The sequence below is a fragment of the Argentina anserina genome, chromosome 3, assembly GCF_933775445.1.
Source record: "Argentina anserina chromosome 3, drPotAnse1.1, whole genome shotgun sequence".
NCBI lineage: Eukaryota > Viridiplantae > Streptophyta > Magnoliopsida > Rosales > Rosaceae > Argentina > Argentina anserina.
In genome coordinates, this window is record NC_065874.1 from 6,526,843 (window position 1) to 6,547,667 (window position 20,825).

The 20,825-nt window shown below is 38.0% G+C and overlaps 1 long non-coding RNA gene across 1 annotated transcript; it reads left to right on the forward strand.

Moving 5' to 3' along the window:
- Positions 1-4,518: 4,518 nt before the first annotated feature.
- On the forward strand, positions 4,519-5,451 carry LOC126787945 (uncharacterized). Its single transcript, XR_007671297.1, has 2 exons — positions 4,519-4,884; positions 4,982-5,451. It is a non-coding gene; the product is annotated as an uncharacterized LOC126787945 (long non-coding RNA).
- Positions 5,452-20,825: the final 15,374 nt, after the last annotated feature.

Below are 20,825 nucleotides of genomic sequence, written 5' to 3' on the forward strand. Positions count from 1 at the left end.
AAAATCATATTCACGCATGGTATGACTTTCATACACTTAAATAATTATATCTTCTTCAAAATAATAGTTATAAAAAAATCGTAAAAAGTTCTAGAAAGTAGACACTCGTGGTTTTCCAGTGATATATATGCTTCATAACTAATCATTATGCTCTTATGGAGGAGCAGTTTGACATATAAAATATATGGACGATAAACCGTTAACATAATTTGTTAACAACCATGCATATCGTTAGATTTGAAAACACAAACATGCGCACCATTACAACCGAAAAAATTAATTTATCATTGGAAGCTTGGGACCGATCAATATATATCACAATTGAACCAAGTGCACATCCACAACTTATACCGAATCACTGTTTTATACTTCCTTGAATGGTTCATTGACTTTCCGAACCCCATATTTTTCCAAATTGTAGGAGCAAGTAAATCAGGGTGTTAGGAATCCAATGCAGCCAGCTTCACAGCCAGAACCAGTTGGAAAGTATAGAATTGGCTAGAATATTCGCCAAAGGTCAGTGACCACTTATGTCGAGCAATTCACCATGTTTCAGGTCTCTAAATGCCCTCAAATGTTATGAGTAGGTAGCCTTAGACGTTAGGAATAAGTGGACGCAAGTAGAATCCCAATAAATCACCTAAAAGAAGACGAACCGGTCCTCAAAATGACTAGTCCGCAATATGAAAAACTTGAAATGTTAGTTTTTTTTTTTCAATTTTGTATCATTGTTTTGGGTGCTCCATAACATCTAAGGTTGAGCAAAAAGCCCGAAGAAGAAAAAAAACCCGGACCGGACCGACGGGCCCGTCCGGGCGGGCCGGGCTTTTTTCCGGGCTCGTGTGTTCTCATGTGATAAACGGGTCGGGCCGGTCTCGGGCCTTCAAATCCTTAAACAAAAAAAACCCGGAAACCCAGGACATTAGGTGTCATTATGTAATTGGCTTTCGTAAGTGATCATAAACTTATAGAATAGATACAATGACACTAGAACATAACGAAAAACAGAGTTAGGCCCAGAAAACCCCCGTATGATACCGGTCCGGGTTTTACCCGGGTCCTGATTTTACCCGGGTCCTGATTTTTTAAGAACAAAGTCTGGCCCGTCATAACTGGGCCGGGCCTTGAAAAAAATAGCCCGGGTTGAACCCGCGCCCAGCCCTAATAACATCTTAGTTCTATGACTTGAGTTTAACCAGGATATATGTATCACCATAATATGTTTTATATTCAAAGTAAATCATGATAAGCCAATTTAGGTTTTCATCTTATGTCTCAGTGTCTTTAGCATTGGAGGGTGCATGTCACTCCTAAACTTTGCTAAAGAGAATAAGTTTAAGTAATGAACATAGGTAATTAAAGATCATAAGGGGGCCTGAACATGAAGCACAAAAATCAAATTTTAGCCAAACTCAAGCTCGATCGACTGAAACGAGCTAAACTTTAACAACCTAATATTCGGCTCAGCTCACCTCATTTACACCCCTAATTTAGACTCATTATTTATACAGATTACTGAAAATGGTTTTTTGAAACAAATCCATTGTCTTAAAAACCTTAGTTCTTCCCTCCTGTTTCTATTTCTTTTAACACTTGACAAATTTTTTTCCCCTCATTTCCCCCCTCACTAACACTTCACCCTACCTAGCAGCTTCCATTTCAGACCAGATCTGAAACCCCCGAAAACAAAGTCAGCTCTCAAAAACCCCAACCTCTTTCTCTCAAAAACCCCTGTGAAAACCCAGTCAACCTCTTTCTCTCAATCACGCTCACAGTAAAAACTCAGTCATCATGAGAAGGTAGTCTCGATCGGAGCCTTCATTGTCGACACCGCTGCAGCCACCGTCGCTGTAAGCAAAATCTACGGCTTCGGCTTGTGAAGGAGTTCCTACGGCTTTGCTAAATAGGTATTGGGTTTGGGTTCAATTTGGGATTGGGTTTCAAATCTGAATCTGGATCCAATTTTTGTTGTTCTTGCTGGGTTTATGTTTTATTATGTAGAACTTGCTGTGAATTGAAGGGAACCCAAATTTTGTATTCTGGGTTCAGCTTGTGTGGCTTGGTTTGAACATGAAGAACATGGGAGGATTTGGATTATTTGATAAAAACTGGATCTGCTAAGTTTGACCTCTATTCCATTTGTGTGTTAATGGATATAGCAAACTTTTATGGTTCTAGAAATAGCAAAAATTTCCATTTGTGTGTGAATTTGTTCATTTGGGTATATTTAGCATATTTTCGTGTGATTTGCATCCTCACTGATCTCTAGCAATGGGGATATATATGTAGCATCATTTTTGAAGCACCACTAGTAATAGATGAGAAACTGGGACGTTCCAACTGATCACGCTTAAGTCATATGTATATAACTTATTGTGATCAACGTTAACTTACTCACGCTTTACTTTGTTAATAAGTAGATTAAAATTGTAAATAGTGGAGAGTAAAAGGTTCTCTTGATCAAGTTTAAACATGAAATAATAATATATCCAAAAGAGAAAAGATTGCAAAAGAAAAAAATTATGTACCTTGCGATTAGACATGTTTCTGAGTATGAAAATCAAGGCTGATATGTGAGTTAGGACTGAAATTCAATCCAATTTGTTATTCAAAACGCTTCTCCCCTTTCTTCTTCTTCAATTCTTTCTGTTCTTTCCAAATATTTCTTCAATCAACTCACAAAGACATATGCAAGAAGTACTATAGACACTTACCTTCTTCGCTTACTTTGAAACAAGAATACAAATTTTTCTAAAGATTCTAATCAAAGTCTATTTTCATCTTTTGAAAGAAAATATGAAACTTTGTTTGAAATGGCCGAAATACTTCGATGAAGAGAATATATATAATCAAGTGAGTAAAGTAAATATAAAACAAGGTCAAAAATTAAGAATGTAAAATTTATGACATAAAGTTAAATTAAACTAAATTTTAGCTTACTGTTTGAAATTCAAATTGATATAAAGATTGAGTAACATACAAAATATAGATTCTACAATTTGAAAGGAAAATCAGTAATATGAAAAATAGAAAACACTAATATTATAGACATACGCTCCATATAGTAGGTTTTCTTACATAGAGTGAGTGTAAAATGTAGGAAAAATATGCATGAGTTTATTTTAAAAGAGACTTACCAATAATAGGTTTATATCTAATTTTCTCAAAATGTAAAGCTTACATGAAATGAAATGATCAAACTAATTGGTACATGTTTGTACTCAAACAAGAGCATCTTATTTATGCTCACTAGATTTAGAACTAGCAGAAGCAAAAGCATTGTTTGGTGATGAAACCGTACAAAATGACGCAAGCAAGAAAGCAAGCTTTACCGTAAAAATATGATGTTGTCATGATTCTCATGTTTTTTTTTTAAATGTGTTTTATGTATAAATCGTTCAATTACTTCTGGTTGTATTTTTTAGTATTCTACATTGGTTGCATGAGCAAATGAGCTATGGTCATGCAGTCGTATAGTTCAGTGTTGAACTTTCCCTACTGCGTTTGATTTCATATTATAGGCCCAGTTAGGCACATATGTGCTGTGAACATACTTGCTTTTGAATATGCTGCGAGAAATCAGCTGAGGTGTTTGGTAAACTGTTTTGAAATTATTGTGAGACCAAAAAATAATTTTAAATGTTTGATAAGTTATAAGTAAAAAGTGTTTGAGTGGTATAAATTACTAAAATGATTATTAATGGACAATCACCTCCATTAATTTTTAACATATGTTGGCAAACTTGAGTTTTTAGTAAATTCTTACATAAAACTCTATAATTATATAAAATAAATTCTCACCCTAATTAAAGAGAATCACCACACAAAATATAGAGTCAATTCAATAAGTTCATACGACATACGTTTTCTGGATTTATTAGTATTTTTTTTAGGTTCTATAAATCTATTGATTGTTGTAATATATGTATAGAGAGAGAGAATCAGATCAATTGATTTTTATTTTATTTTGTTGAAATGTTTACCGGTATGATCACATGGTTTCTGCAAAAGCGGAAATGAAAAGCTAGTCCTGAGTAGCTTTTAAAATTCTGCTGTGGGCGGAAGCGCTTGTGGTCAAAAGTAGATATCGGAGAGGTTACCAAACACCTTGGAGTTTCATCAACAACACTTTTGGACCAAAAACAGAGTCCAAAAATAATGCCAAACTGAGCCTATGTTGGAGAGAATGGGAGACCCGCAGGAATATTTCATTTACTTGATCGATCAGTCCAAGTCCTTGTACACTAGTCCAAGTCTTCTTTAAGAACGGGTAAATGCCCCGTTAGGTCGGACTTGACATAATACAAAAGACTTAAAGGACTTTTGGTGGGGGACATTAGCGCGCCAAGTGATCTTCCAAAATCTGCTACCACGTCTTAGCACATTATCTTCTCATCTTTGAATAATGAGAATGACTATATATATATATAGAAATATTATATATATATTTTATGAGGAATGACTCGTTCTATATATATATATATATATATATATATATTTTAGAGAGATGAGGAATGACTAGTTCTATTTTGAACGATGGAAAAAATGACAAGACAAATCTTAGGGTTAGTTGGTTACAGCCCACTGAAAAAAAAATCGTAGGGATAAGGTATTCGTGTGGTCATCCTTCCGGGAAGACCAAGACAAATCTTGAAAGGCGGCGGCCAAGTTTGCAGTACCTAATGCGCAATCATATGTTGCTATAAAAGAAATGAAACGAAGAACGTCTATACCTGGTCATTGATAGAAGGTTATCTGATTCAATGGTTCACAATAAGAAAGCTTGCGACGCTGTCTACTTGATTCCCTTAATTTTCTTATTGCTATTATTATCGTTTTCGTCACAGATGGCAGTTGCCAGAGTTTCCAAGTTTTCGAGCAGCAGTAAGTATTTCCACACACAAGATCTCTTAATCGGTTGCTGAATTTATAAGCCCTGGTAATTTTTGTTAATTACTCAACTTTCTTAATGTCAATGCAGAGGAAATGATCATCGAGGCAAAGATACAACGAAATTTCGTTAAATGCTCGCTGAGGGGAGCACAACCTTGTAACCCAAACCCCCCAGGTAGTGAAGAAAGAGCACATCAGGGCGGCGGGTGTGAACCACATTGTAATTGAGCCACGTACGACTATTCCGGAGAACGATTTCGTATTTAGGTCCAACAAAATAGCAATTACATCTTAGCTCCCAATACCCAAGTATCACAGTCAACTTTCTGCCGTTAATTAATATCATCTATAATATTATTGTTTTTATTTAAGGAAAGAGAGGTCACCTACTGTGTTGTAAGATAATTACTCTCTCTAATCTTTTAGTGTATATTGTCATAATTAATATATATTAGTCTAGATAAGAAATGATATATAACGTCTTATTTTATGGGATACTTGATGTAATGCTTATATAAACGTATTCTTATCAATGAATAAAGATGATAATTCTCTCTATTCTGATGTGTATTACATTATTCTGTAACACGTTATCACCACGTAATTCTAACTCTGCTTGAAAGCCAAAAACCCTAAGTTTTGAAAGAAACATTTCTTTCTGTCATGAAAAAAATTCGACAGCAGAAGACGAAATGAGAAAACAATTCTGCCGGAAAGGAAAACAATGCAAATATCGAATTTGTTCTAGGGCACCCAGAATTTCACTTTGGGCATCCTTCTTATTCTCCGACCTGTAGTGTAATAACCCGATTTTTTTCGGAACGATTATTAGATTATTTCTAAATTTATAAAGATTGTGAAAATTCTATAAACGTGTTTGTGTCGCTTTGCGACGTCGGAAATCGAACACGGAAACGTTATCGGAACTTAGATTTAGAAAAACGTTACGTTTTCGCGACGTGAGAATCGACTTTCATTCCGTCGGTCGTTTGTAAAAACTTCCTTCGCGAAAGTTGTACAACTCGTCGATACGAGTTCGTAGATGCGTCACGCGTTTGAATCGGACGTCGGACGTGAAAGTTATTGACTTTGGAAGTTAGTTTCCGATTTTAGAAACGGGTATAAAAAAGACATTTTTCAGATTAGGGTTTCCTTTTTTGGAAACCCCTCTCTCTCCTCTCTCGCACCCGCCTCCCTCCTTCTCTCTCTTTCCCCCCGAGCTCTCTCTCTCCCTCTGGAATCTTCACCGGCGATCTCCGTCTCCAGGCCTCCGTGTCTCTCACCATCGGTCCCTAGAGCATTGCGCGACCCTCCGCTGCAACCCTCAAGCTCGCCGCAACGTGCCTCGCCGCCGTGAAGCTGCACGACGTCGCCCAGCTTCTGCGTTTTCCCTCCGTCGCTGTCAAGCTCATCTCAGGCTATCTCCGGTGGTTCTCAAGCTCGAATCGAGGTGAGGTTAGCCTAGGTTGGTTATTGTGATGCTTTCATGTGAATTTGTGGTTGTTTTGATTCGATTTGGAAGAGATCGGAGGAGGAGGGATTTAGTGAAGATACCGCCGCCTTAGGCGGCGCGTGAAGGGCAGTGGACTGGTCTAGAGGCGGCATGAAGCCGTGGAAAGGTAGAAGAGAAGGAGAGGAGGAGAAATGGGGTGGCGGTGGCGTGCTACGCGCCGGCCTTAGGCTCGGCGCGTGGGCCCCACACGTTTCATCTTCTGGTGTTGGGTTGGACATGTTAACTCCAATTGAGTTCTGGGTTTGGTTCAGGGTTGATCCTTCTTCGTCTTCTTCATCTCGGATAGAGTTAGACTACCGTAGTGAGTGGCGTGTGAGCGCCACGCACGGTCGCCGGAGGTGGCGCGTGTATCCCACGCGCAACCACGTGCGGCAGCATGTGAATAGTGAATTCAAACAGTAAATTTGTAAAAATTTATTTTTACGTTCGGTGGATGTAAAAAGTGATTTACATACTGTAAATGTAAATTTATTTTATGTACGGTAAATGTAAATTACATTCAGTAAATGTAAAAGTAATTTCAGAAGGGTAAATCAGTAATTATTATTTACTGAGACAATATTTACATTTGAATAGTACACATACGTACATAAATACGTAACCACTATGTACTCGTACAAGAATACGTAATTGATGTGTATTTGTACAGTAATACGTGAATAGTAATTTCGTAAAACCAGAAATTGCTGAACAGTAACATAATATTACTGTTGCAGCATTTAAGGTTTACGTAACGATTCTAAATTTTTTCTTATCTTCAAGGTGATCGATAATTCAAGTAAAAGAATTACTTTCAGAATCGTGGAATTACGCTCGAGATTATAAGGTGAGTAAAATCTCACATTTACGAATTTACCCTTGCGGAGATTCAAGATTATGCAGATTTTAAAGAATGAAATATGACATGTATATGATATAGTGAAATATATATTTGTATAAATGGTAAATAGGTACATATATATAGTTTGATATATTATATACTGTTGTGATCTCGTTGTGAATATGTTCATTTTGGTAATGAGATTTATATATCGAGTATGTGATTTGATGTGTACAATACGACATGATGATTATTGTACGTGGTTTTAACATTGAGTTTTGTTAAAACGTGTTTGTCTTCGGACGTGATTGATGTCTTTAGACGAGTTTTTGTCTTCAGACGTGATTGATGTCTTCGGACGAGTTTTTGTCTTCGGACGTGATTTATGTCTTCGGACGAGTTTTTGTCTTCAGACGTGATTAATGTATTCGGACGAGTTTTGTCTTCGGACCAGTCTTCAGACGTGTTGGCATGTCGGAACCTAGCCTTTGGCCTGGCGAATGTTACGATACAGTTAGAGCTCTAGTCTGTCTGCCGGGGTACTGCATATGAGGTAACAGATGAGTTATCGGCTTATGAGTACCCATATATTTTTGATATTGGATGACAGATGGTTGTCCAATGTCGGCGGCGTACTACATGAGGGGTAACAGAGGTGTACCAGCGTTCATGAGTACCCGTATTATAATGCATTTGGGTACTCTGAAGACTCGAAGTCGTTTATTTTCCATCTTGTGGTGAGGATTATATGTGGATTTATGTGAGGATTTTGTGAGGATTTATACATTTCCATTTATTATAATGTTGAATTATAAATTTGGTTTGTAATAATCGGTTTGACTGAGTTGTATTGTGAACTCAGTAATGATCCTCTGTGACCTTAAAACGATTTCGAAGTATTGAGATTGTTTTAGAGTTTTTCATGAATACGAAATTAGAGTTTCATACTCGAAATTTTGGGGTCGTGACATATAGAGGTCAACGCCGGTAGCCTCCATGCACAGTAGTCCATGTTGCTCTGTTGTGCCCACAATCCAGGCATGAAAGGTCAACGACGCTGCTCTTTCTTGCAGATTCAACGTGAACTGTGGCGAGATTCGAACCCGGATTGGTTCCGGTGTAAGACTGGATCGAGATCGACCCCGTGTCATAGCCCAAGTGACGACAATGCGGTAACGACAAAACTGCTCCTAGATCAGAGCTTGTGCCCTCGACCTTGATGCTTGCTCTGTGCTGCTTCATCTACTTCAAACTCAGATTCTTAGGGTTCAATCCGGTCGGTCTCCTCTGACTGGACCACGAAAAAAAAAAGTCTACCTGTCTTGGTAAATGGTAAAAATAGGGGCTGGTAAATTTTCCCCAAGTAAAAAGTAGTTTTACCCTCAGTTTTTTATTTCAGTAATTTAATTTTAATTTTAATGATTTCTTATATGGTGAATCCACACTAATCATATGTTATTGTTTTCCATGAAATTAATCGCGTGACGATACAAAATGTAATGCTAAGAGTCAATTCGCCGCATATTCGTGGAAATGTGTAATCAAACATGACCGTGGAAATCAAACAAGAGCAACACTTATATACTGTTTATTGGCAAATAACCAAGTTTAATTAACGTTGCTGCTTTCATGCAATTTAAATTCTTCCGAATTTTGTCTTGCATTAGGGACTTTTAACCTCCTTTTCCTTTTCAACCCGATTCTTTCGCTTCTCGGGTGGTATACATGGATATTATCGGAGGTTCATTGAAGGCTTTTCAAAAATTGCTCTTCCATTGACAAGGTTGACTCGAAAGAATGTGAAGTATATTTGGGACGCCAACTATGAATAAACATTTCAGAAGCTAAAGGAAAGGCTGACGACGACACCAATCCTCACCATTCCAGAAAGTGGGATGTCTTTTGTCATATATAGCGACGCATCACATCAAGGACTCGGTTGTGTTCTCATACAAAATGGGAAGGTGGTAGCTTATGCATCTCGACAATTGAAGGTGCATGAGAAGAACTATCCAACCCCTGATCTCGAGCTAGCAGCTATGCCTTTTGCTTTGAAGGTTTGGAGGCATTATTTGTACGGGGAGCGGTTTGATCTATTCTCTGACCACAAAAGTTTAAAGTATATTTTCTCCCAGAAAGATTTAAACATGTGACAAAGAAGATTGATGGAGCTTATCAAGGGCTATGACTTCACGTTGCAATACCATCCCGGTAAAGCAAATGTAGTGGCTGACGCTTTAAGCTGAAAACCCTGAAGTTACCTAGCTACAATTATAAGAGAAGATTGGAGCATGTTAAGAACTCTAATTGAGTAACATCTTACTCCTTCAACCAACATGAATGAGATGTTTATTGGAAACTTAGTGGTGCATCCCTCAATAATAAGCGAAATAATTCAAGCACAACGGGAGGATGAAGGGCTCGTGGAATACATTCGGGGAATGAAAGAGAAGTACCTCGAAGACTGGATCACACATACGGAAGAAGGGATGTGTTTTAGAGGGAGGCTTTGCGTGCCAAATGTTGCATCATTAAAAGAGGATATAATAGAAGAAGCACATCATTCAAAATTCACAATCCACCCAGGAGTAAAGATGTATAAAGACCTACGGAAGAACTATTGATGGAACAACATGAAGAGCAACATTGCTAACTATGTCTCTAGGTGTCTTACATGCCAACTTGTGAAGGCGGAGCACGCGCGAAAGGGAGGATTATTACAACCTCTAAAAATTCCAGAATGGAAGTGGGAGCACATCACGATGGAATTCGTTACTGGATTGCCAAGGACGCAAAGAGGCAACGATGCAATTTGGGTCATTGTTGATCGCCTTACAAAATCTGCCCATTTCTTACCAATAAAGGTAACATATTCCATCGATTTCTTAAGTAAGCTATACCTAAGACTCTCACCCATGCGAGGCGTTGTCTGTTTTGGAAAAAAGATTGCCAAGTTGTCACCGCGGTTTATTAGACCTTTCCAAATTATAGAAAGAGTTGGTGGTTTAGCCTATCGACTAGATCTACCACAATAATTATCCAACGTGCATAACATTTACGGGAATACAAGCCAGACAATTCTCATGTCATAGAATATAGTACCATAGAACTCGTGGAGGATGTCACATATGACGAAGCACCTGTTCGCATATTAGGCAAGGAAGTAAGAAAACTCCGTACTAAGGAAATTTCAATGGTGAAGATACAATGGAATCAACATGATGAAAACGAGGCTTCATGGGAGTTAGAATCAGAAATGAGAAAGAAACAGCTGTATTTGTTCATAGAACAAATGGAACAAGGTACGTAAAATTCGAGGATGAATTTTCTTTTAAGGTGAGTAGACTATAACCAGAAATTTAGTATTTACTATTTAGTACTCTAAGGTTATATTAACTTAGAATTAATTCAATTCTTCTTTTAATATTTCTCTTTAGAAACCAATGATGCTAAGGTACATACTTTCAGAGATAGAAAATTTCTTTTTGTAAGTATTAGAACACGATTTGAATACGTTAGCTCATATTCTTGCCTATATTCGATACTTTGTAATCAAGTTTAAGACTAATACTAATAGTATTATCTTTTATGCATTATATTAGTGTTAGATAGTGCAAATATATTGAAAACCTTATGAAAGGAATATACTAATTTCCTTTACATTTTTGAATAACACATATAAATGTGTTTGTTATATATATATATATATATATATATATATATATATATAAACCTTATGCCAATATGTTTTGAACATAGCTGATTTAGTTTTATGTTTTATCCCATCACACTATTTTTTTTCTTTGCCAACAACCACACTAACTAGCTAGGCTGTCACTGAATATTCATTATTGAGAATGGTAGGTGAGAATTGAACTTTTGTGTTCCTTCTTGACCTATTTATAGTTGTGAGATACCTCAAGTTTTCTTCACACTACAAAATCAGAAATCTTGCAAGTCTAGAGTTCCCTTATTTGATAGAAAACTCAACCATCCAATGTTTCTCAGGCTAAAATTCTATCATTCACTCTTTCTCTCTTAAACAAGTTTCTTCTTTACTAAAGTAATTCAACTTTGAATCCACATCAAAACCTTCATTTCACCCCTTTCAAGATAAGTACATCTTACATCTTTATAATCTTTTATCTTTTAAGATTTATTAAAGTGCATAGCTAAGGATAAAATGGAAAAAACCATGTTTTGGTAAGAGTTATATTTTTGTATTTTATAACATCTGAGTTTGTCCAACGTAACAATAGCATTAAATGCCTCATGAAAAATGCTTCAATTTAGGTTTTGGAATCACTCAAAAATGTTTAGCAATGAAGAAATTATGGTTAATCAAGTTAGAGTTAATAAACTCATTGAAAATCTTTTGTAGCACTCACAACTTTAAAAACTCATATCTCACTCATTTTTTAATCATTTTCCACAAACTTTATATCAAATTAAATTATAAGACCTCTACTTTTAATCTGAAAAGTTTCAGAAGAAATGATAAATTAGAATAATTAGACATCTAATATGATAACTTGATGATCGGTTTCTGCACTGCTACTTTGTCTGAACTTTTTTGGACTCAATGTCTTTGAACTAGACTGTATGACTTATCCTATTGGATTCCTTACGAAAAATCCTTGAACATAGACTCGTTACTTGCCTAATTTGAACGTTTATTGATTAAGTTATCAATATGGAAAGTTGACGGACTTTGACACTATTATTTGAATGACAATTGCTACTTTGGATAAAGACTTTTCTCATTATGGGAGAAATGACTACTAATCTTTTGACTACTAACTAATATTATCTAATTACTTTTAATTTAGAGTACATTTACTTTACTTGCACATTTACTTTCAAGTTTATTAACTTATTTATTTCTTGCATAAATTGAGTTATTGATAAGTATTTATATTAACTTGTAAGATTATATATATATATTTGTTAGTATTGAAATATTGTCTTAATTACTAAACTTTGTGATATTTTATTGATGTTATTGAGTTGGAGGTGTGAAGCCGGGTGATTCGTACTACCCTGTGCTTAAGTGAATTGCTGGGAAAATTGTTTTGAGCTTTGTGAGTTAGCCTTGGGCCCTAGTCCCTACAGATAGTGCACTATTATACTCATATGACGATTGACCTTAAGTATACATACTTTGGTGTTGGCCTCGATATGCTGAGGCTTATCCGTGTTTTGGGTAAACGTGAACCCTAACATGTGACTTTGTGATTAATTACCAGTTTTCTTGAAATTCACACAATTGATTAAATATATTGATGTTGATATGTATATCTATATGCATAAGTAAAAATTCGTGTGACCAAATACATCTGGTTCTTGGTACATTTTACTTGGTTGTTCATATTTGAATTTCTCATTAGCCAAATTATTATAAGAATGTATTATGTACTTACTGGGTCTGTGTTACTCATGATGTTACACAATCTTATTTTTAGGTAATGAGTAGATGTTTGGGGAATGGAATGAATCTACTAAATAAAATGATGGTTTTTCTTCAATTATTATTTCAAGACAATAAATGCGAGACTCATATATTTTCGTTAAATTTCAGTATTTCTAAATCCGATGTACTGTAATATATCTCTGATTCTGTTTCCTAATAAAAGTATTATTCAGACATATATTTCTATCAGTTTTATTGAGGAAATTTTATTGGTTTTAAGGTCACACCTCTAATTCGGGAACCATATTTCCATATAATAGTGTTCTCGAATTTGGGGGCGTGACAGAACTATACATGCATACTCTGTTGAAGTAAAGTTCCAACATTGTAGATTAGCCTACATGGAAAGTGTTATTCATCCAGATTAGACATAGATGCCACACCGGTAAGTGACTGAGTTCCCTCTGTCGCCGCTTGGAAAGCCGTAGGATCCAGTTTAAACAAAGAGATAGGTCATTGATCAGGTAATCCAATGCCGCAAATATAAATCCTACTGGTTATTCCTTTGTTAAGCGCAGTGAGAGAAAGTTTAGACTCATTTTATGGCGCAAGATCTCTCACGACACGTCCTGGAATGAAGTATGAGAAGGTTTGCTCTCATAATAGATATCGTTGCACTCCACTCCCTTGTCAGTTAGGTAGTTTCCAAAACAACTAAATTTCGTCCGTATGAGTGACGATAAGTTTTAGGAGATGAAACCCTCCATATTTAACTACGATATGTGTATGCATGTACTTGTTGTAATATACTTGACTCGACATCTCATTCTGTAACTGTTATGAGTCGATTCAAGGTGATGAGTTGGATGTCTTCTTCACACTGTTCTTCAGTCTGAATCCTGATTTCACCCAGGGCCTACAAGACAAAACCGTGTCAGAGGTCAAGACCGATGGGGTGTCGGCCTATGACTCTCTGATGCTTAAGTTAACAAGTTTTAGGCTATTAAGCAAGATGTTAAGGACTTAGCTAGAAGTTCCTTACCTATTTTGGAGGGTTATGGTCCATTTAATAGGCTTTGGAAAGTGAGCATGTTTTCCCACATATTGATTTGGAGATTGTAGTTGTGAATGGCGGTTTGACTACCGTGGGCACCTCACTTTGCGGTGTCGTGGCCAGCGTGGGTGGCGAATCCGGGGGTCGTAGACCACTAACTTTTGGAGGTGGCAGTGACGAGAGCAGATTCCACCTCCAGGTTGTCTTGGAAGGTGGCTGGGAGTTGGAGAAATTCACTAGAAAAGTCTTCTTGACGAGGTGGAGTTAACAAGTCCCCAAGTTCTAAGTCGATGAGATATCTTGGGTGAGGAGTTAAATAATTTGACATTACTGGCGAGGTTCTATCCAGCTGCTGGCCATCAGGCTAGGCCAACGTTTTCAAGGACGGCCGATCTAGAGCTAGTTGGGTCATTTTAGTCCCCAAGTCCTCGGTCGAGATGTTGAGGCGAGTGCGAGTGGCGAGCTTGAAATGCCTCCCTTTTGTTTCCTCTTTCTCTTTTTTTTTTTCTGAGCTCTCAAGAGACACACATTGAATGCTATTTGAAAGGAGCGTGCATTAGCGGGGCATGTAGCACTCTTTTATGGTTTTAGAGAGCGGTGTTTAGTTTTCGAAGTGAGAATTTCCCTATAAATATGGGTGGTTTTCCATCTCTGGGTGTCGCTTCGAAAGAGAGAGAAGAATGAAAATATGAAAGGGAGAGTGCCAAACCCAAAAAGCTTTGAAGAGCACTTCTGCGCCCAACCTCAGATCGTGTTAGATTTTGAGATCAACTATCGTTTGCAACCACTAGGAGTCTCGAAATCGTTTTCGATCTTCGTTGTTTACAGTAAGTTTTTCGATATGTTGCAATTTGAATTGGATTGGGTTAGATTTCTAAGTTTGTAAAATTGGGGGTTTTTGTTCTTGTTCATGTATCTTTGTTGGGTTTCGCTTAAGAGGTGATTGAATGATTGAATTTGAGTTTGCTGGTGGAGATTTTGCTTGCTTTTGGTAGATCTGAGAGATCAGGGAGAAATATATTTTTTTAGGTTTTTAGTTTGGTATGGAAGATCTGGCCAATGTGTTCGGGACTGAGGCTACGAATGTGCCGAACTTATTCGGCTCATGCTCTGGAACATTGGATCGGGGGTTAGACGAAATAGGAAGGAAGTTGCTTTACTGTGCCCCACTCACTTCCCACAAATGAGTAAGTTTTTAGGCTTGTGTTTGTATGGGATGACCCGAATGAGTCTAATTATTTTGTATGTGCAGTGCCAAATATCAAGTTTGCTTTGTCGGAAGTGATGATGAAGCGGTTGTATCGGGTGATCTAGGCATTTGGAGAAGAGTTATGGAGTGTGTTCTGGCTGAGCCATCCGGACATGCAAAGCGTGGCCAATAGTAAGTACTATTTTTTTTGTATTAGGGATGTGTATGTATCCATGCTGACTTCTATTGTATATGTAGACACATGAAATGTAATGAAGTAAATCATCTTCATTAAATGCTTAAATTGACCAAGAACCCAATAAAATTGCACACGTGGCCCAAAAGTAAAAAAAATTAGTGCGGATCTGAATAAAACTCGTGTCTGCACATAATTGGATGATCGTAATCGAAGCTACGTAATTCCGACTTAAATCTGCAATTGAATGTCATTGACGATTCGAAATGATAATCAGACATTTGATTAAATTAATTAAATTTTTTTAACGGTTATAATTAAATCAATTATTTTTTGATTAATTTAGTTATGAGAATAACTAATTTTAAATTAATCAGAAAATACATATTGATTTAATTATACAATTAAAGAAATATTATTATTTTAGTGTCATTAAAATATTCTATTAAAAATAATCTTTGACACTATAAATACCCATTCCAACATGAAGAATGAGATTTTTTGGAGAAGAAGAGAGAAAATCACTTAAGCAAGATCACTCTCGAGAAATCCCGAAGTCTGCCAAGTCCACGAAGAACCGTCAAGCCACCAAATCACTCGTTCTTCATCAAGTCCAAATCTGAATTCAAGTCGATGATGAATCATCAAGCTACCAAATCGCTCGTTCTTCATCAAATCCAAATCCAAATCCAAACTCAAGTTCACGAAGAATCATCAAACTATCAAATCGCTCGTTCTTCATGAAATTCAAATTCAAACTTAAATTATCAAGATCAAGTGTATGCCACCTTTGAGCCAAGTTACATACAGAGATAGAATTAGAGGCGTTCACAAAGATTGTAACCTCGCGCTTGATTATTAATAAATTACATTTTTTGTACATGTGTCTACACTCTTATTTGTTTGCAGATTCTCGTTCTACAAATGGGCACACCCAGTGGTACAATTTTGGCCTCTCATCCCCTTCTCCGAAGAAATCTTCAAATTCGTTTGTGCGATGGCTTCTAAGAACAACCAAGCCGTTCCATCGACGAAATCCAAGTCCACAACCGCGAGGTTAAACGGAGAGGCCGAGCCGGTCAAGAAATCCAAACAAACCTTCTCCAAATCAAAAAGTGAACCAATTTCCCTTGTCACCCGGAGCGTGGCTCGAGTTCAACCCACGACATTTATGGCACTTGCTAGTACACCTCGTCAACCAGTCATCACCTTTGAGAGCTTGGGAGCCATAGAGCATGCCTCTCAAAGTGGGAAGAAGCAAATGTCAAAGGAGAAGGAGCCAAAGGAGCAATCTCCTCTACCTGTTCATAGTGATGGCCCTATCCTGGAAGATGTTTTCTCTGATGACGAATCGAGCACGACATCATACCATGGAAGTCCCAAAGAAGATGGCGATAACTTTCATTCTACGGCACATGAGTCCTCTTCTGACAATGTGCAGGTCTTGGTGATGGGGACATCCACAATCAAGGAGCAACTCTCCAATCTGTTGGAGATGGTTGAAAAGCTCACCCGAATAGTTGAATAAAAGGACGTGCAAATCGCTAGACTTTATAGCAAGTTGGAAGCTCACGATGATGAGAACTCCACCAAAAGTTCGCCTGACAGGAGCAAAGTAAATGAAAAGGGAGAAACGTCCAAGAACGATGGAGACTCGCTTGGTTTCTTATCACTCTAGCACAGGACATCATCACCAACTCAATTCGGGCTAAATATGGAGGTCCTTCTCGTGACTCCCTCACTTACTTCAAACCATACACTAAGAGGATCGACAGCTTAAGGATGCTGCTGGGGTATCAGCCACCAAAGTACCAACAATTTGAAGGTAAATGGAACCTAAAGCAACACGTCGCCCACTTTGTGGAGACTTGCAGTAACGCCGGGACATAACGTAATCACCTTGTCAAGCAGTTTGTTCGCTCGTTGAAGAGAAATGCCTTTGAGTGGTATACAGACTTAGAGTCGGAGTATGTTGATAGTTGGCACCAAATGGAGCACGAGTTCCTCAATCGATTCTATAGTACAAGGCAGACGGTGAGCATGATGGAGCTAACTAACACGAAGCAACGGAAGGATGAACCCGCGGTCGACTACATTAATAGATGACGCTTACTTAGCCTTGATTGCAAGGACCGACTGTCAGAGGTGTCAGCCGTTGAAATGTGCATCCAAGGTATGCACTTTAATTTGTTATACATTTTGTAAGGAATCAACCCCATTTATTTGAAGAGTTGGCTACTCCAGCCCACGACATGGAGCTAAGCTTGGCAAGTCATAAAAGAAAAAATAAGTCCCTGGTCAACCAATGAAAAGACAAAGTCTTCGGAAGCAAATTTGACAAGGTTATGAAAAAGCCTTCCAAAGAATCAATGGTCATCAATACTGCACTGGTTAAGATCTCTACGCGGCATAAAAAGTTTAATAAGGTGGAACCTCCTCGAACCTACGATAGGAGTAAATGTACGTTAAAGGAGAATGAGCGAAAGACGTACCCGTTCCCAGACTCTGATGTGGCGGGCATGTTAGAGGATCTGCTCGAAAACAAGATAATAGATCTTCCAGAGTCCAAGCGTCTAGAAGAAATGCATCGTGTTAACGATCCGAAGTATTGCAAATATCATCGCCTCGTTAATCACCCTATAGAGAAGTGCTTTGTTCTCAAGGCTTTGATAATGAACCTCGCCAAGCAAGGGAAGATTTAGCTGGACATTGACGACGTTGCTGAAGTCAATTGCATTATCGTAACATTCGGGTCGTTGCTGAACTCATGTTTCCACGCCTATCCTCCAAGTTGCCTCTAATGTCGTTGATGAAGGATGGATATTGGTCACTCAAAGAAGAACTCGCAAAGCTATGATGTCAAATTCGGCGATTGCCAAACCAAGTCATAAGAAATCACCTCCACGACAGGAGGAGAACATACGACGACGTTTTGAGACGAAATTCGTTCCATATTTGTGGAAGCCTCTTCGCCAGAACTTATCAATAGAGCACTTGCCTACAAAATAACCGAAGGTCACTTCAATGGCCACAAGTTATGAAGTCAGCTCCAAAGAAGACGAAAGGCCTGAAGCAAGAGAAATAGGCGCAAGTCAAGTGTTAAAGAAAAATGAGGTGTTGAAACAATTGGAGAGTCTACCCTTCCAACTTAGCATCTCTGACTTGATGCAATTGCCAAAATCAACGAGATGCGCACTTGTGGAGTTGCTCATTGACGTAGGAAAACACTCCACAAGCATGAAGGAATGTGGTGTGTGTGATGGATATTGTGATGTCATTCACTTCATAAATGATGACCTTCAATTGGGCTCTAAGTCGCATAATCGACCTCTTTTTGTGATAGGGTACATGCGAGAATGGAAGCTGAATCGCATGCTCATAGACGGAGGGTCAGTAGTAAATATCATGCCTAAGTCAACGTTGATGAGTTATCAAGGAGTCGTCTCATGATCCAAGGTTTCAATCAATGAGGACAAAGAGTGATGTAGATGATCAGACTAGACATGGACATCGGTATTATTGGCCCGCCATGGTCAAGGATTGTATGGAGTATGCACAAAAATGCCAAATTTGTCATTTTCATGCCAACTTCATTCATCAGCCACCTGAGTCGTTGCATCCGACAATTGCTTCGCACCCATATGATGTCTGGGGAATGGTTGCAATCGGACCCATCACTCTGAAATCAGGGGTTGGTCATATGTACATTCTAGGAGCCATAGATTCCTTCTCAAAGTGGGCAGAGGTAATACCGCTGAAAGAAATAAAGAAAGAAAATGTTCTGGACTTCATTACGGGAAGCACTATACAACGCCAAGTATTTCTCGAATACCGCAATAGAAATGTTGAGCAAGAAATTCCAGTTGAAGCTTCAATTTTCTTCGATGTACAACACCCCGGTAAATGGTTTGGCAGAAGAATTCAATAAAATGCTTTGTAATATTATGAAGAAAACTGTCAGCAAGAAGCAGAGGGATTGGTATGAGAAATTGGGCGAAGCTCTCTGGGCTTATAGAACGACGTATCAGACAGCCACAAATGCTACACCTTATTTTTTCATCTATGGTGTCGAAGCCGTGTTACCATTAGAGAAAGAAATCCCGTCATTGAGAATCGCTTTGCAAGAAGGTCTCACAAATAAGGAAAATGTCAAGTTGCGCATTCAAGAGTTAGAAGCTTTGGACGAGAAGAGGCTTGATGTACAACAACACCTGGAATGCTACCAAGCTCGGATGTCACATGCCTTCAACAAAGGTGTTCAACCACGGTCATTTCAAGTTGATGATTTAGTTCTTGTTGTTCGAAGACCCATCATTATGACGCACAAGACTGGCCCCAAATTCAAGTCAAAGTGGGATAATCCGTACGTCGTCAGAGAAGTATACACCAATAGAGCTTACAAAATTATGGCGGAAGACGGTTTGAGGATCGGTCCCATTAATGACAAGTTCTTGAAGAAGTAACATGCTTGAAAACGTCAAAGTATGCTCCAAGTCTGCAAAAGCCTAAACTGAATAAGACAAAAAAAATGAACAAAAAAAAACAAAAATTGATCCATGCCTGCATGAGCTTAAACTGCGCAAGGCAACAAAAAAAATGTAGAATGAGAATTAAAAAAAAAATGTTCATGCCTGCATGAGCTTAAACGGCACAGGGCACCAAAAAAAATAAAGAAACCCTTGAACTACGTGTTGACTTGATTCATTCTTTAGAAGGATACGTAGGTAGCTTGAGAATAACAATCTTAAGTTCAGTCACATCAAAATAAAAATAAGGGTTTGTCCTTCAAAACGTCTGAACTTAGCTCCTCATTGCCTGACTTGGGCGATTGGAAGCTGGCTACTTGGCGATTCACTACGTAAGTCCACTACGAGATGGGAGTTGAGCAATGATAAAATGGAGTTTTAAAGGCGAATGGCGCAATGAGAGAGGGATGTACAGTTAAGGTGGTGCCATCATGTTGCTCATCTTCAACATCGTCGAGAATAGTGATCAGCCCGTCCTTGAAACTCCTAAAAGTCGTCATGCTGAATGTGATGCGTAAAGCCTAAAACGCTTTCATTGAGTGTTGTCAAGTCTATGAATTGAGAGCAGTTAACCGATTAGTTATTTGACGTTCTTCAAAACTCCTGAAAGCCACTATGCTAAATGTGATGCGTAAAGCCTAAAACGCTTTCATTGAGTGTTGTCAAGTCTATGAATTGAGAGCAGTCAAGCGATTAGGTCTTTTACGTTATTCAAAACTCCTAAAAGCCGACATGCTGAGTGTGATGCGTAAAGCCTAAAACGCTTTTATTGAGTGATGTCAAGTCTATGAATTAGAGCAGTCAAGCGATTAGGTCATTTACATTTTTGAAACTCCTGAAAGCCGCCATGCTGAATATGATGCGTAAAGCCTAAAACGCTTTCATTGAGTGCTGTCAAGTCTATGAGTTGAGAGCAGTCAAGTGATTAGGTCGTTTATGTTCTTCAAAACTCTTGAAGCTTCCATGACAAATGTGATGCGTAAAGTCTTCAATGCTTTTATTGAGTGCTGTCAAGTCTATGAATTGAGATCAGTCAAGCGATTAGGTCTTTTACGTTCTTGAAACTCCTGAAAGCTACCATGGTAAATATGATGCGTAAATGCTAAAACGCTTTTATTGAGTGCTGTTAAGTCAATGAAATGAGAGTAGTCAAGCGATTAGGTCGTTTACGTTCTTCAAATCCACCATAAATCAACAAATCCACCATAAATCAACGCGTTTCGA